This window comes from Chanodichthys erythropterus, chromosome 2 (assembly GCF_024489055.1).
Source record: "Chanodichthys erythropterus isolate Z2021 chromosome 2, ASM2448905v1, whole genome shotgun sequence".
NCBI lineage: Eukaryota > Metazoa > Chordata > Actinopteri > Cypriniformes > Xenocyprididae > Chanodichthys > Chanodichthys erythropterus.
In genome coordinates this window covers 8,552,728-8,567,235 of record NC_090222.1, presented here as the reverse complement: position 1 = coordinate 8,567,235, position 14,508 = coordinate 8,552,728, and the positions used below count along the sequence as shown (strand labels likewise).

At 37.5% G+C, this 14,508-nt stretch overlaps 1 protein-coding gene across 1 annotated transcript in view; it reads left to right on the top strand.

Annotated features, from left to right (window-relative positions):
- cdkal1 (CDK5 regulatory subunit associated protein 1-like 1) overlaps window positions 1-14,508 on the top strand; it is a 472,612-nt gene that overhangs the window by 53,746 nt on the left and 404,358 nt on the right. The gene's annotated exons all lie outside the window — the stretch shown is intronic.

Below are 14,508 nucleotides of genomic sequence, written 5' to 3'. Positions count from 1 at the left end.
CGTTTTTGCGTTAGTGTCACATGAACTTGCGCAACGCGAGCAGTCTGCTCTGGTCCAGAGACACGAGCACAGAGCAGATCATATGCCCGAGTTGGCGCAGACCACAAAAGGTATCAGACCCATTTGAATTCTGCACAGACTGCTGTATATAAGCGATATAAAGGACATTATGAGGAGCAACGGTTAGAGATTAGAAGGAAACTGATGTTTCACAGAGTCTAACAGCTCTGGCTGACCTGTAACATAAACAAAACGCTATTGACTATTTAAAAAAAAAAAAGGGGCGGGGCTGTTCGATATATCACCCTGTCTTCCTGTTTCAGTTGAAATTACGTCAACACATTGAATAATGCTGCATGTGCCAACCCTCTTCCGTAGGCCTTTAAATCTGATTCATTATATTTAATCATTGTATTGCTTTCAGCTTTATGACAGTCAGTCAGAAGACTTGCCTGAGTAATCACACAATTCTGAGGTATAAGTAGAGTAAGAGAAAATTCCACAAAAAGTGTATCAGATGAGTGGAAGAATGGAAGCTGATGCTGTCAGTCAACATTTATTGGTTTAATAACTTAAAACAGTTTAATGCTCTCATTTTAGGCATCATTGAGCTGTTGAGAAATGGTCACTATGGCTTATTACAGTTTATAGGGTGGATGATTTTCTGACTGCCTGACCCAGCACTTTTTCTGCACTTAATTTCATATGCCCTGGTGTGATTATAAAACAAAGAAAATGGCCTGATTAGTTTTAATACACTGGAAGTATCAAGTGCCATGGTTCAGGACATCCTGGAGCTGTTTGCAGTGCTGCTGTCATGATGGAGTTAGTGCAGTAGAGTGTGTCTGAAACACACTGCCTTTCCCAAGGTCATAGCGGATTGGGAGGTGGATGAGAGACAGTGGTGAAGGACTGAAAGTGGGTCATCATATAGTGACTTTACCCTGGCTCTGATATCTGCTGGATGTTTAGACAAACACTTTACCACATCTTAATCTGTGAAGCAGAAATAAGGAGAAGGAATGAACGCTCTACATCACCGCAAGCATAAAGTAGGTCTGTGTTGTAACCTTGTTCTGAACTGTGCTTACATGTCTTGATGAACAGCAGCTTGAACATCAAAAGAAGAGTAAGAAATGTTTGTGTTGCAGAAATAACATATGTTTTGCACTCAATGCAGCACATATCATCTACAGCAGGAAGAAATGGGAATTTCTTTCCACCCTGCTATATCAGAGGCTTCCTCACTAACAATGTCGACTTCACATGGAAGATGGAAATACAAAGTGGCCGTAGTTTATCTAGCTTTAGAAAGGACATGTCATGCAGGATTATTGCAGTATGGGATACTGTCCACAGACTGTTCCCTGGGAGAGTTCTCTTCACATGATTAAGCAGTGTTTTTATTTATTTATTTTTTTTTTTATCACTACTGACTTTAATTGTTGTCATTGAAATGTCATATGCATGCAGTTTAGTATCAGTTGCCAAAAGCACTGCACAGCACTGAAGTGTTTCAGGCTGTTACAGAATATGGATAATATTAGCATAGCTGTTGTTACTTACATTAGTTTTAGAGCATGTAACATATTCATGAGGATTTTTTTGGGTACAAGAATAGTTCATCATAATGCAGGTAATATAGTTTTAGTAAAACACCTTTTAATATGTTAAGTATAGGGCTGAGTATTGACACGTCATAAATCAATTCAGTTCCGGTTTACAAACTCTTGATTCTGATCTTGATTTTTTTTTGGGGGGATTTATATCTGGTACGGTGAGTAATTATAAAAAAATAAAAATAATAATAATAAAAAAAATACAGTAATTATTAAATTACTAAATTAAATTATAAAATATATAAATTATTAAATTATAAAATATAATTATAATTATTAAAAAAAAAAAAAAAATCTGTCAGTTCTGTAAACTATATAGAGAATTTAGTACATTAAGAACAAGGTTTTGTCTTCTCCTTTGATGTTGTTTGTGTATGCCTGCATTGTTCAGTGTTTTGATTTGATAGTTAAGGTTTAAATTTCAATCTGTTCATTATTCAAAGTGATTGTGTCATTTCAGAAGACTTAGATCTCAGACAAAGTTACTGTAATATTGGGACCAGATCAAATTTCCCCCAGCCAATCCTTTTTATCAATCTCTTATCTGTCCACTTTTGCTTATTGTGTTGGAGGCCAGAACTCTGAGTTTATAGGCAAAGCCATCTAGGACCAGCACCTTTTGTATCTTTACACGCTGGCCTACGTGACTGATTTATGCTTGGTTTTCCAGGACACCCACAGTTTTATATCACATAAACAAATTGAAATTGTGTACCAGTCGAGCCCAGGCACGGACGAGGACACACCAGGGGAGCAATAGATGCAGAGGACTTGCAAATCAAATGGGACAAAAAGAGTTCATAACATTGAACTTTAATCTGATTTTATGATTTGCTGTAAATTATGGATAATGGCTGCCGTTGGCCTCTTCTGGAATTCATGAATTTTAAAAGGGTTGTGAGAGAAGGCTGATATGGTGCTTGCAAAGACACCACCTTTTCTCGCCTTTGTCTTTTCTCCTGGAGACCTCAAGATTCAGGAGTGCCTGGGTTCACACAAAGAGACCTAATTAATCAAGAACACCTATAGATTTCCTATATCACCAATATGATATATTGAGCATTTTACAAGTGCAGCATTATCAAGTAATAATAGTTTATAATCACTTGAATGTGTAAAAATGTGTGGAAATTATAAACTTTCACTCTACGATGGTTAAACTTTGCAATAAATCCGCAAATCACATGCATGCCGAACCATGGGGGCTGGTCCATTCGGATCTATGATCTGTTTAATCCCTAATTCTAGACTGTTTCTCACTGTGAAAATAGCCATGGCAGCTGGCATGGCATTAATTTACAAACATGAGCACATTGTGAAGAAGGCTCAGGTGGTCACTTGAGTAACATCACATCACCTGCTCTGTACAGCTGTTCTAGTTCATGACACCAATATTTAAATCTGAATTGTCTTTCTCCTGCTTTTATATTAAGTCACGTGTTGCTTGTCAATGGTGGTTAAGACAGCTGAAGAGCGCTTACTGGGATACTAAGATCCCATCTCGCTTTCAGAGATAAGTGTCAATGTGACTTTTTAAACTTTTTTTTTTTTAAACCAAATCCCACCTAAAGCTGTTCAGCATCAAGAAATAACAGTACTGTAAATTGAGTGCCGCGAGTCATCTTGTCTTTTAGGCCTGACTTTAGAGCATGTCGTGGCATCTTTGTGCGTGTTCAGCATTGCAATATGCTGCCCCTCACATCTGGCCTCCTGCAATCTGTTTAAGAACAACATCCTCAATGATTTAAAGAATCTCTGGCACACAATGGCACACAGAGGATTCCTCTCTTGCCCCGGGCTTTTCACGTTTGCCTCCTTAAAGGCAGGAACATACCAAGCGGGCAGTTTTTCTTTGTCGGCCAACTAAGTTTTCTCAGTGTGTTCCGCACCGGAAGTTGGTCCTCGTTGGCCTTTTTTCGGCTGATTCGACATGTTAAATCGACGTTGGAGCTCGTCGGTCCGTCGGGCCATTGGATCATTCTGATTGGCTGTTCAGCTACTGCCGCCTGCTGTTTCGGAAAGGCATTTCATCTCACGCAGGCACAGAACTGACATGCTGCTTGGCCGTCGGCTGTTAAGCATCGATTTGGTGTGTCAGGGCAACTTTGGACACAGACGCTGCCGACGTGAGCAAACCCCGCAGTCTGCTTTCGTTGCCACTAGTTTGTCTGCTTCGGCTTGGTGTGTTCTGGCCTTAACAAGTACCATTTGTGAACTAATTTGCACATGGGCACTGGCAAACACTCCAAACGAAGGAAACTACTGTTTCATGTGGCTAGGTTTTATCTGTGTCCACATGTAGTAGCTGGTACTTTTATTGTTTTTATGTGAGAGAGGGGCCATCATTGTGTGTTTAGCATCCGGTGATGGATGCTGTTTGAATTGAATTGAGTCCAAAGCAACAGAGAACCCCATCAGCTTCCAAGATGCCATGCAGACTTGTTTTGTTTAGCCGTCCACTCTTTGGGCTTGTGCGCCCACAAAATTCCTTGGTGCCTGTAGCAGCAAGATGACAGAATGGAGTGTGGCATTGCCCCCATCGTGTTGATTTCCTCTTATCATGCCCCCTGACAGGCACCTTGACTCCACTTGAATTTCACTTCTTTACACTTTTCAACCTTATGAACAAATTTGATAGATGATAATCTCCCAAATATTCAAGTATTCATTACTTTGTTTGTCATAATACTTTTTTTTTTTTTTTCCTCTGACTACACAAATACAATGAATGGTAATGAGTGTTATATTGCTGCAAGATGCTGCCCCCAAAACACTGTCTCTCTGTCTCTAAAGACTCTTATTTCAGTGCATGCATTGTATCCATAGGGCCTTAGAGTTTTAAAAGCATATCATATCTGTGGTTTTGCAGATGCTAATAGTTAGATTAGGAAAATAAGATGAAAAAAGACCCTTGAAATGTGTAATGTGTCTTCTTAGTAGCTTAATGTCTATCAGGTTTTTAATCTGTTTTAACATATTAGGTTTTTTAATGTTTATTGTGCTGTATTCAGGGTTTTTAACCACATTCACACAAAACTCTCTGATAATGACAATCATTGTTTCGAAAAGGAAACTTCATTTATATGACCTTGATGATTTATATTTTTGCTCAGATGAGCAGAGCAAACATGGTGCACCGCATGACACTGTTTTGTTTGAAAGCGACCGCTTGCTGTTTTGAGAGGATGTTTTGTGTGCTTGTCTTGGTTGGTTGAGATTCATTTATGCAATTTAAGCTTTAGAATATTTAGGCTCTATATGAACAAATGGTTTGAAATAGGACTATAATAACTTTTCGACTGAGCTCTTAAACAGCTTGACGTTCTATTTAAGGAAATTAATTCAAGGGTTTAAATTGAATTTAATGGAAATAAAGTAGAAAGAAAATGGTGAAAGGACTAAATTCATTAAGGCATTTGAACTATTTGCAGATAATCTTTTATTTTACTTTAAGACTTCGAGAAAAGCCAGGTTACCACACTTCAATCACAATACATACTATACATTCATTCTTTATCTTATGCATAATATGCTGTTTATCTTTCTTGTTTCACTACATTTACACACATTAGATTAAATTAGTCACATCAAGTAAATTATATATTTTCCTAATCGAAAATTTTGACACCCAAAATATTTTCCATAAGGCAGATATTGAAATAAAGTGGAACTGGAGCACTTGTGCTCACAGCGCATGTTAAGGCCTTGTTTATGCTTTAAAGATTAGTTTTTAAGGGCCGATCACATGATGCAGTGCTGCAGTGGAAAAAGTGAAATGATGCACCTTTTAATTTTTCACTTAAAATGCCTTACTTTACTGTCTTTTAGTGAAAAGGGAAAGTGACATGTGAAGTCCAAGTATGATAACCCATACCTCTGCATTTAAACCATCCAAATTAGTGCACACACATTAGGAGCAGTGTGTTATCACTCTGAGGCTTTGAGTGTATTACCCAGTGTTAAATTCATCATTCTATATGTGAGCTTCCCTTTCTGGGATGGACAATGTGTCATCCATCATTTTCCAGGTCAAAGGTGGTTCTTACGGCTCCAGCCATTTGTTGTAGCATGACATGCTGCAGCTGTGACAACCCCGTCACTATTTTGTCCATCAGCCATGGCCCTGTATGTGGCATGTAACCTTTATTTGTCTTATGTTCTAGCCTAGACTTATGTGAGAAGTTTTGCAACTTCTTTATAAACAAAGTTACTGAAATTAGGGCACAGATCTCTAGTAATTTAACTCAGAATTATCAATATGCAAATATTTGATCCTCTGCTTTTTCTAATCTCACATTCTGAGCTGTTGAGCATTATCTCTAGCATGAATCCAACCACTTGCTCTTTTGATGCCATTCCCACAAAGTTACTAATGGATGTTCTGTCTTCTGTGTTGCCAAGTCTTCTTTATATTATCAATAGCTCTTTACAAACGGGTACTGTACCATGTTGCCTTAAACAGGCTGTGGTCCATCCTTTACTCAAAAAAGCTTATCTCGATCCTTCTGATTTTAATAACTATAGGCCCATTTCGAAACTTCCATTTTTGCACAAAATTCTGGAAAAGTGTGTACTAAATCAAATTTTCCCCTACTTAATCTCTAACAACATTCTGGATCCTTTTCAGTCTGGCTTCAGAGCTAAACACAGTACTGAATCTGCACTTTTGAGAGTAGTAAATGACCTCTTACTATCTGCAGACTCTGGCAACTGTACTATTCTTCTATTATTGGACTTAAGTGCGGCTTTTGATACTGTGGATCATCGTATCCTGTTAAAGAGATTAGACCTTGAGGTTGGCATTCGTGATTCGTGCACTAGATTGGTTTGCATCATATCTCACAAACAGGAATTTTTTGGTGGAAATTGGAGAATTTTCATCAAGCTCAGTTCCTGTCACTTGTGGGGTGTCCCAGGGCTCAATTCTTGGTCCAATCTTATTTTCCTTATACTTACTCCCTCTTCGTTTCATTTTTGAGTCCCATAAGGTTTCATATCACATTTATGTCGATGACACTCAGCTCTATTTTCCATTAAAATCCGGTACTGATTCAGTTTCCTCTCTGCTAGCTTGTTTAGAGGACATTAAGGTATGGATGGACAATAATTTCCTTCAATTAAATCAGAAGAAGACTGATGTTATGTTGTTTGGCCCTTCACACATTTTAAATAACATAAGTTCTACCCTAGGCCCCCTTCAAGATAACATTCGTGATAAAGTTAAAAATCTGGGAGTTACCCTTGACCCTGAGTTAAAATTTGATAAACAAATCAACTCTGTAGTTAGAGCCAGTTTTCTGCAGCTTAGGGGACTTCGCAAGCTGAAAAACGTTCTGAGCTTTAGTGATTTGGAGACTGTTATTCATGCGTTTATTTCAACCAGGCTGGATTATTGTAATGCTCTATATGCTGGAATAAATCAGTCCTCGCTTTCGCGATTACAACTGGTACAGAATGCTGCGGCTCGTTTTTTAACAGGGACAAAAAAGAGAGAACATATTACACCTGTGCTGTCATCACTTCATTGGCTACCCGTTCATTTCAGAGTTGATTTTAAGGTTTTAGTATTTGTATTTAAATCAATTCATGGTCTTGCCCCTTCTTATATTTCAGAACTTATCCATTCGTATTCTCCAGTGAGAACGCTCAGATCTTCCACCCAGATGATATTAAATGTTCCAAAATCCCGACTTAAATCCAAAGGTGAAAGAGCTTTCTCAGTTCATGGTCCTAAGCTCTATTAGACTTTCCCCTTCTCTTTCTACATTTAAATCTTCTCTTAAAACATACTTTTTTTCTCAGGCATATGTGTATTTGATATTATTTTTTTTAGTCTTAAATATTGTTTTATATTGCATGATGTTCCTGTCTTAATTTTATTACTTTTGTTTGGTTTCTTTTGATATTTTATTATTAGTGTTTAAATTGTATTGTATGAGGATGTTTTGTTTGGTATATTGTGCAGCACTTTGGTCAGCATTTATGCTGTTTTAAAGGGCTATATAAATAAACTTGACCTTGACCTTATGTTCGCCTCAGTGCACCCATATTCACTGCCTTTTGAATACAGTAAAAGCAGTATAACTGGACAGAATAAATGGATTTCTATGAGCTCATGATCAGAAATATAATTTCCTCAGGGCTCACTGACATTCATTGATTCATTTGGTTCTTTTGGCACGTTTGGCCAAATGCATACCGTTGCTTCCTGTCACATGTGATGCCATCAATGCTGACCTGATTGTAGCTCAGATACATTAGATACGGATGCACCAATCTGGTTCTCTCAAAAACCGATGCCTTGTTTGATGTGGCAGTTTTCCAAGCACAACACAGTGAGACTAATGAATGTAGAACAGCTTCTTTATTATTACTCCAATGAAAAAAGTAATAATTTTTATGTGCTTGTCACAAACTTAAAGAACACATTTCACAGTGTCCAATAACCTGCAAAGTGCATATTTACTAAATTCAGAATTAAAACAAAATTAAAACAAAAACAAAAATCATGTATTTTTTAACCTGCCTTTCAAAAACTAAACAAATATTACGAGCAAATGTTTATAACACTGTGAAGAACCAATGTAAACAACTTTGGGTGACCAGATTTCTCATGGTGGAATACAGGACTAGTGGGCACCATGACATGAGATTTTATTTCATGATATATAATATATATATACATTTATTTAACATCTTCTGTTGTTTTATTAACACTGAGTCAAATATTTAATTAGGCTACTGTCCCTTAAGACCGAATCCATGTATGTAATATAGGCCTACTCTGACATATATCCTGTTTTCACCACCTGTTTACATCCACTTAAGCCATAACCGCCTGTATTTACGTGAAATACTCCACACAATGAGCATTTTGACAACTACAGTATGTGTGCATTTGACCATTCAGGTGCAAGGAGAACTGATTGTGCACTGTCTGAGAGAACTGAGATTGCATGCAAGAAAGAAAGAGAGCACGCTTCTGGTCTGTCATTCAGCGCATTTCCGCCTATTGTACCTTCACATGCAGTTCGCAATGTGTGGGTTGTCATCATTAATTTTGAAGTATTTCAACACCCCATGAGGCTGAAATTGTTTCTTCTGCTGCCGCCGGTGTCTCTGTGCACGGATAATTCTGTCAGTTACATCACTTGAGGTATCGGTCTTTGGTATCGGGGGTATTTTTACGAGTACAAGTACATGAGCTTGGTATTGGGCCCAATACCGATACTGGTATCGGTATCAGTATCGGTGCATCCTTAACAGTAGGCTTGCAGAGAGTCTGTTTTCGTGTTTCACTCAACACAAACTCAGAAGAGCCTCTTGCCCCTAATAGAGGATGGCTCAGATCACCTGATCTGCTTGTGTGTCTGATTGTTTTGATACATGGTAATGATCCTATGTATGCTATGGTCCACATGTGTTACGTGTTTGGTTTAATACTTGGTCACATTGACTGCAGGACACCTAGAGACACTGGCCACAGATAAAATGCTTTTGCTAACCTCATTTTCCACAAATAGGTAGCTGGTGTTTTCTCTTTTGGGATAAATTACTTTTTTGAAGGTTAAAATAAAGTTTTTGCCCATTCTTCTGTGCAAAATTCCTTGAACACTGTGACCTGGATCTTGCCAGAACATGGTTTCTTCTGATTTTTTTTTCTTTTCTTTTTTTTTTTTTTTTGCATGTTTTGGGTCATTATCATGTTAAACACAAAACATCTGAACATAGAAGGTTGCTGGTGTCTGTGTGTCTTTGAGTGTGCTTTGTTAGAAGATCACTTCAAATTTTGTCACAGCTGAATCCACTCAGAACAATGCTGAAACACTTTACACCAAAATCAGCCAACTGAATGAATGACTTGTGCATTTTGAGATTTTGTGATAAGCTACGTGAAAGAGAATCTTAATTTGTCTTGCATTATTGAAATGTGTGAGACTCTGACATGGCACCCTGTTTAAATGTGAGTGTGTTTTGGCCGTTGGTAGTTGAAGATCTTTTGTGACTCAGATAAGGACGGTTGCAGTGAGTCCATTCAACCGAAGACGGATCTTACCCAAAACAGCCTCTGCGATTGTCTGTGCTCTGCCCTACAGGCAAATTCATGCAAATGACTTCTGGAGAACATATGAACAGCTGTGTGTGTGTGAAACCGACTGCTCATACCTCAGGCAAACACACCACGCACAAAAAAAAAGCACACTTGTGTTTCAGGAATGGGAATTATGGTGGGAATTGACCCTTGTCTCTTTGTAAACCTGGTTAATTTTTAAACCTGTTATACTTAAGGAATGTTACTATGCAAATATTTTTTTCTAAATGTCCATTGAGCACACTTCTCTTCAGGTTATGTAAGTGAATCGTTTCACTTCCTGATGTTTGGTGTTCATGGAGCACTGATTTATCCCGCAAGAATGTGATGCTGCTCCAAAACCCTTGGGCTGTGTCCGAAATCATCCCATACCCTTCTTAAATTGGGCATTATTTGAAGGGACAACCAGTTGTAGTGGTGTCTGAAACCATAGTGGATGTTATCAAGTGCACTTATTCAATCCCATAATGCACCACAATAATGAGTGTACAGCTGATGTTATAGAACATCCATAATCCACTGTGAGGGTCATGCCGGATGAATTCCCATGTCCCGCCAGAAGATGCCGCCCTGAACTGAACTGTCAGTCCGTTCGTCCGTTTTTCATGTCTGATTTCTAGATTTCTGATTTCATTTCTAGCAAGAATTTACGGTTACATTTTACAATAAGGTTCATTAGTTAACTACATTAGTACACTGCCACTTTTATGTCTGTACTGGACTATGGTGATGTTATATATATGCATGCATCTTCTCAGTGTTTACATGCTTTAGACACTGTATATCATGGTGCACTAAGGTTCATAACAAATCTTAAATCTCTCACTCATCATTGTGTGTTGTATGCTCGGGTTGGATGGTCTGCTTTGTCCATCCGTAGACTAAAACACTGGCATATTTTTATTTATAAATCTATTCTGGGTTTACTTCCTTCATACCTTCATATGTACATCAGTAAAAAACATGTTGGTAGTTATAGCCTTCGGTCCCAGGAATTCTTCTTTCTGTCTGTTCCAGTGGTACGAACTGAATTAGGGAAGAAGGCATTTAAATTTGCTGCTCCGTCTGCTTGGAACAATTTGCAATTGACATTGAAACTTAAGGAGTTGGTTTCACTGGATATTTTTAAAGTGATGTTAAATGATTTGGAGACAGAAACAATGGTTTGTAGATGTTTTGATTAGTTATGCATGTGTTTAAATATGTATGTATGGATGTTATCTGTTAAACCCACGCGAAATGTGTTGTCACTCTTGGCCAGGACGCTCTTGTAAAAGAGATTCTTAATCTCAATGTGCTTCTTTTCCTGGTAAAATAAAAGTTATAATAAACATGAATTAATAATGAACTGCACTACTACAGCATTTAGTAATCTTTAACGTTAATTTCAACAATTACTAATACATTATTAAAATCAAGAGTTGTATTTGTTAACATTAGTTAATGCAGTGTGAAATAACATGAACAATGAACAGCTGTATTTTTTAACTAACGTTAACAAAGATTAACAGTTAATACATTAACTAATGTTAACAAATGAACCTTATTGTAAAGTGTTACCGAATTTACTATAGTAATTAAATATTTGCTTAGTTATCACCAGAGCTCGCTCTGTTTTGCTGTAGATCATTATACCTTTACTCTGCCTCAAAAGTCTGTCTGAAATCGGTTTCATAAGATACCTTTTGTTGCGCTAACTATACCTACAAAGTCATTGCCTGATAAGGTAGCGAGGCAACAAGTCAACTGCCAATTTTTCGGACACAGCCCTAACTGAATTTCCTGCTTTCTCCTCCTCCATATCCTGCTTTTCTCAACCCCATTTCATTCTCCAAACATACAGCTGTCATCAATGAAGGCCCACAGTGGTGCTGCAGAAGAAGTTTCAGATAGTGGTTTTTGAGGTTATCACATAAGTGTCATTGAAATGTGTCTTGTTTTTAAATAGCCCAACAGAAAAGACACCATGACGACTCATTTTTTTTTTTTTTTCCTCGCCCATGATGCCGTTCCAAACCTGTATTTTTACTTCCTCAAATTGTCACACTTTGCCATAACTTACATGGGGACTGTTGAGCTCCAAATAAAAAACAAAAATAAAAAAAAAACTTTGTCGACATGTATCTGGAACTCCTCACTACATGATCAAACTTGAATGAGATGTGAGAACTGTGAAAAGGAATATTTTCAGAAAATGATGGTTTAGATTTCAGTCTGACTGCTATAGCAGTATTGCTCTGTGTCCTAACAAAACGTGACAGTAAGATTCCAGCAATTTCTTGTGACTGAGATGCAACAATAAATCAAAACTCACAGCAAATTAGAAGAGTGTGGATGGAGTGTCTCTGCAGGAGCACTGTACTCGCAACAAAATCAAATAATCAAATTCATAAATATTTCACCATTTAACCGTTATAAAAAATACATTGAGTGATTTATATAATACACTTGTTTGTTCACATAGATAAAATGTTAAAGGGTCATGAAACCCCCCTCTTTCAGCTCAAGTCTAGCTCACAATCTTTTTGAAAAATGCAACTTAAATGGGCGTGGTGGCTGTGAGAAGAGGGGAGGGGAGAGGAGAGGAGAGAGGATGGGGGAAACTCTCATCGCCAGTAGCCCATGCATATCGACTGTCACTAAAAATCAATGGTAAAACGTGAGGAAATACTACATTTTTTTTAAAAAACTGGAAAAGTTAAAATCTAATGAAATACACTGACACTTTATTTTTGTCTTTTCAAGAGTTACTGAATGCCCTGCTACATATATCCTACAGTAATCATAATTCTATTTAAAACATATTAATGTACATGTGTAATTAGTCATTATAAAATATATAGTTGTTTTATATACACACTATACATGCATATATTTGAAAAAAATAAATGCTTAAAAAAAAACCTTGCGTACATAGCATAGATCTATGCGCCGAACCTGCAACACGCTCAGTCAGTCAGGCTGCGTGTCGACTGGAGCAGAGAAAGCGACCAGAACATTTTTAGATTCATTCCTATGGAAGTTGAGCGTCACATTTAAATTACACGCGGCTCAACTTCCATAGGAATTAACCGAAAACACTCGCGCTTACCCGCTCGCTCCGCGCCAACGGACATGCACCGTCAGTCAGTCAGTCTCTCTCTCTCGCTGTTTAGTGCCGTTAACCTTCCTCGTTATTGGAAAGATCCACGTGGTGTCATGAATAATTAAGAGAGTGTCTTCTCATTGGATAAAAAACTCAGTCTCGTTAATAATTATGAAACACCGATGAGTCATCAAAGTTCTATCGTGCTCTGCCACGTGGACAGGATGAAGATTTTAAACCCGGAAGACGAAAATAGCGTATAAAAACTAAAATTTAACCATTTCCCCCCTACTATTAAATCTAACAGATGCTAACATTGTCTTCAATGGTGTTCAACACACATACCTCTGTTAAAATCTCTGAAATTTTGGTTTAGGGTTTCATGACCCTTTAAGCACTGCTGAAGTGTTGTTTTTTTTTTTAATGTTTGGATCTCAACAGCCTCGTCTGCATTCACATTTAATAAAAATATCTGCAGCTCCTTTTATATGGTTTGAGCAACGTGAGCATGAATAAATCCTTTATTGCTTTAAAGGTGCACACTTATTAAGGACTCATAACTGCTGTACAAAAAAATCCTTAAGTACACCAATAAACTAAGAAAACAGCAGAATGAGAAGGAATAATTCCTTTTATTTGAGCACCACAGTGTGAATCATTGCTAAAATAATATCCACTAAACAAACTCATATAAACTTCCATTTGAAAGTGTGTAATTTAGTCCTGGACTGCTTTACGAGTCCCTTGCTGCCTTGCTGTGTGTGAGTTCAGAGAGCAGAGCGCCACGTTTACTCATGGTACACCTGATCCATGTGAAAAAACAAAATGGCGCAGATACTCAAATGCAGGAGCTGGAATGTTTTTGCAGGTGAGCCTCCGTAGCTCAGGTGTGTTATCCAGCATCCGGCTCTTCAGTGCTGTGGTGGAAAATTTGTGCAATCATGTGTTATGACCACTTGGTCATACAGATTATACACATGCTATTAAGTTTATGATCATGGAAAACCTGGAAATGTTGAAATGTCTACACCTTTCAAGTTTTGCTCTGCTCTGCATTGTTTCATCATGTCTAATACTGTTGTTCTTTGTGTTGCAGCTTTATAGCATCAGTCTGTTTATGAGCTTTATTAGAGTTGTTTGTATGCTAATATGCATAATCATTTCAATCTGTTCATTCTAAAGATTGCGACCTGACATACAAATTTGAAATATGACAGTCTCCATAAAATTATTAAAACAATACAATCATTCTGAATGAAAATCACAGAAAAGAGATGGAAACTGGAACAAATGTGTTTAGCATATTGGGTACAATCAGTGATTCCTTTCTCTGTAATGACTCGCACAAACTGACTCTACTAGAATCATAAACCTGTTTTAATAAGCTTTCTTTTAATGTCAAGGGCTGGGTTGAGTCATTGGAGCATATGTGGACATTTTTACATTTTCAAATAAAAAATATGAGCATAAATTAAGAAAGAAAGTTTGAACTATGCACAAAACCATTCTAAAGTCATAGTTTGCTTCCCATTTCACTTTGGAAAAAAAATATTGAGGGCATTTAATTTAAGGGAATCTGTTTTCTTACCATGTAGATCATTTACTGTGATGTGCATTAGCAACACTCTTCTCTTGTGCATCTGCACAGGCAGCTGTAAATCTGACAATGTCTCATATTGTGTTTTACGGCTGTGTGAATAGTTTTGACAAGT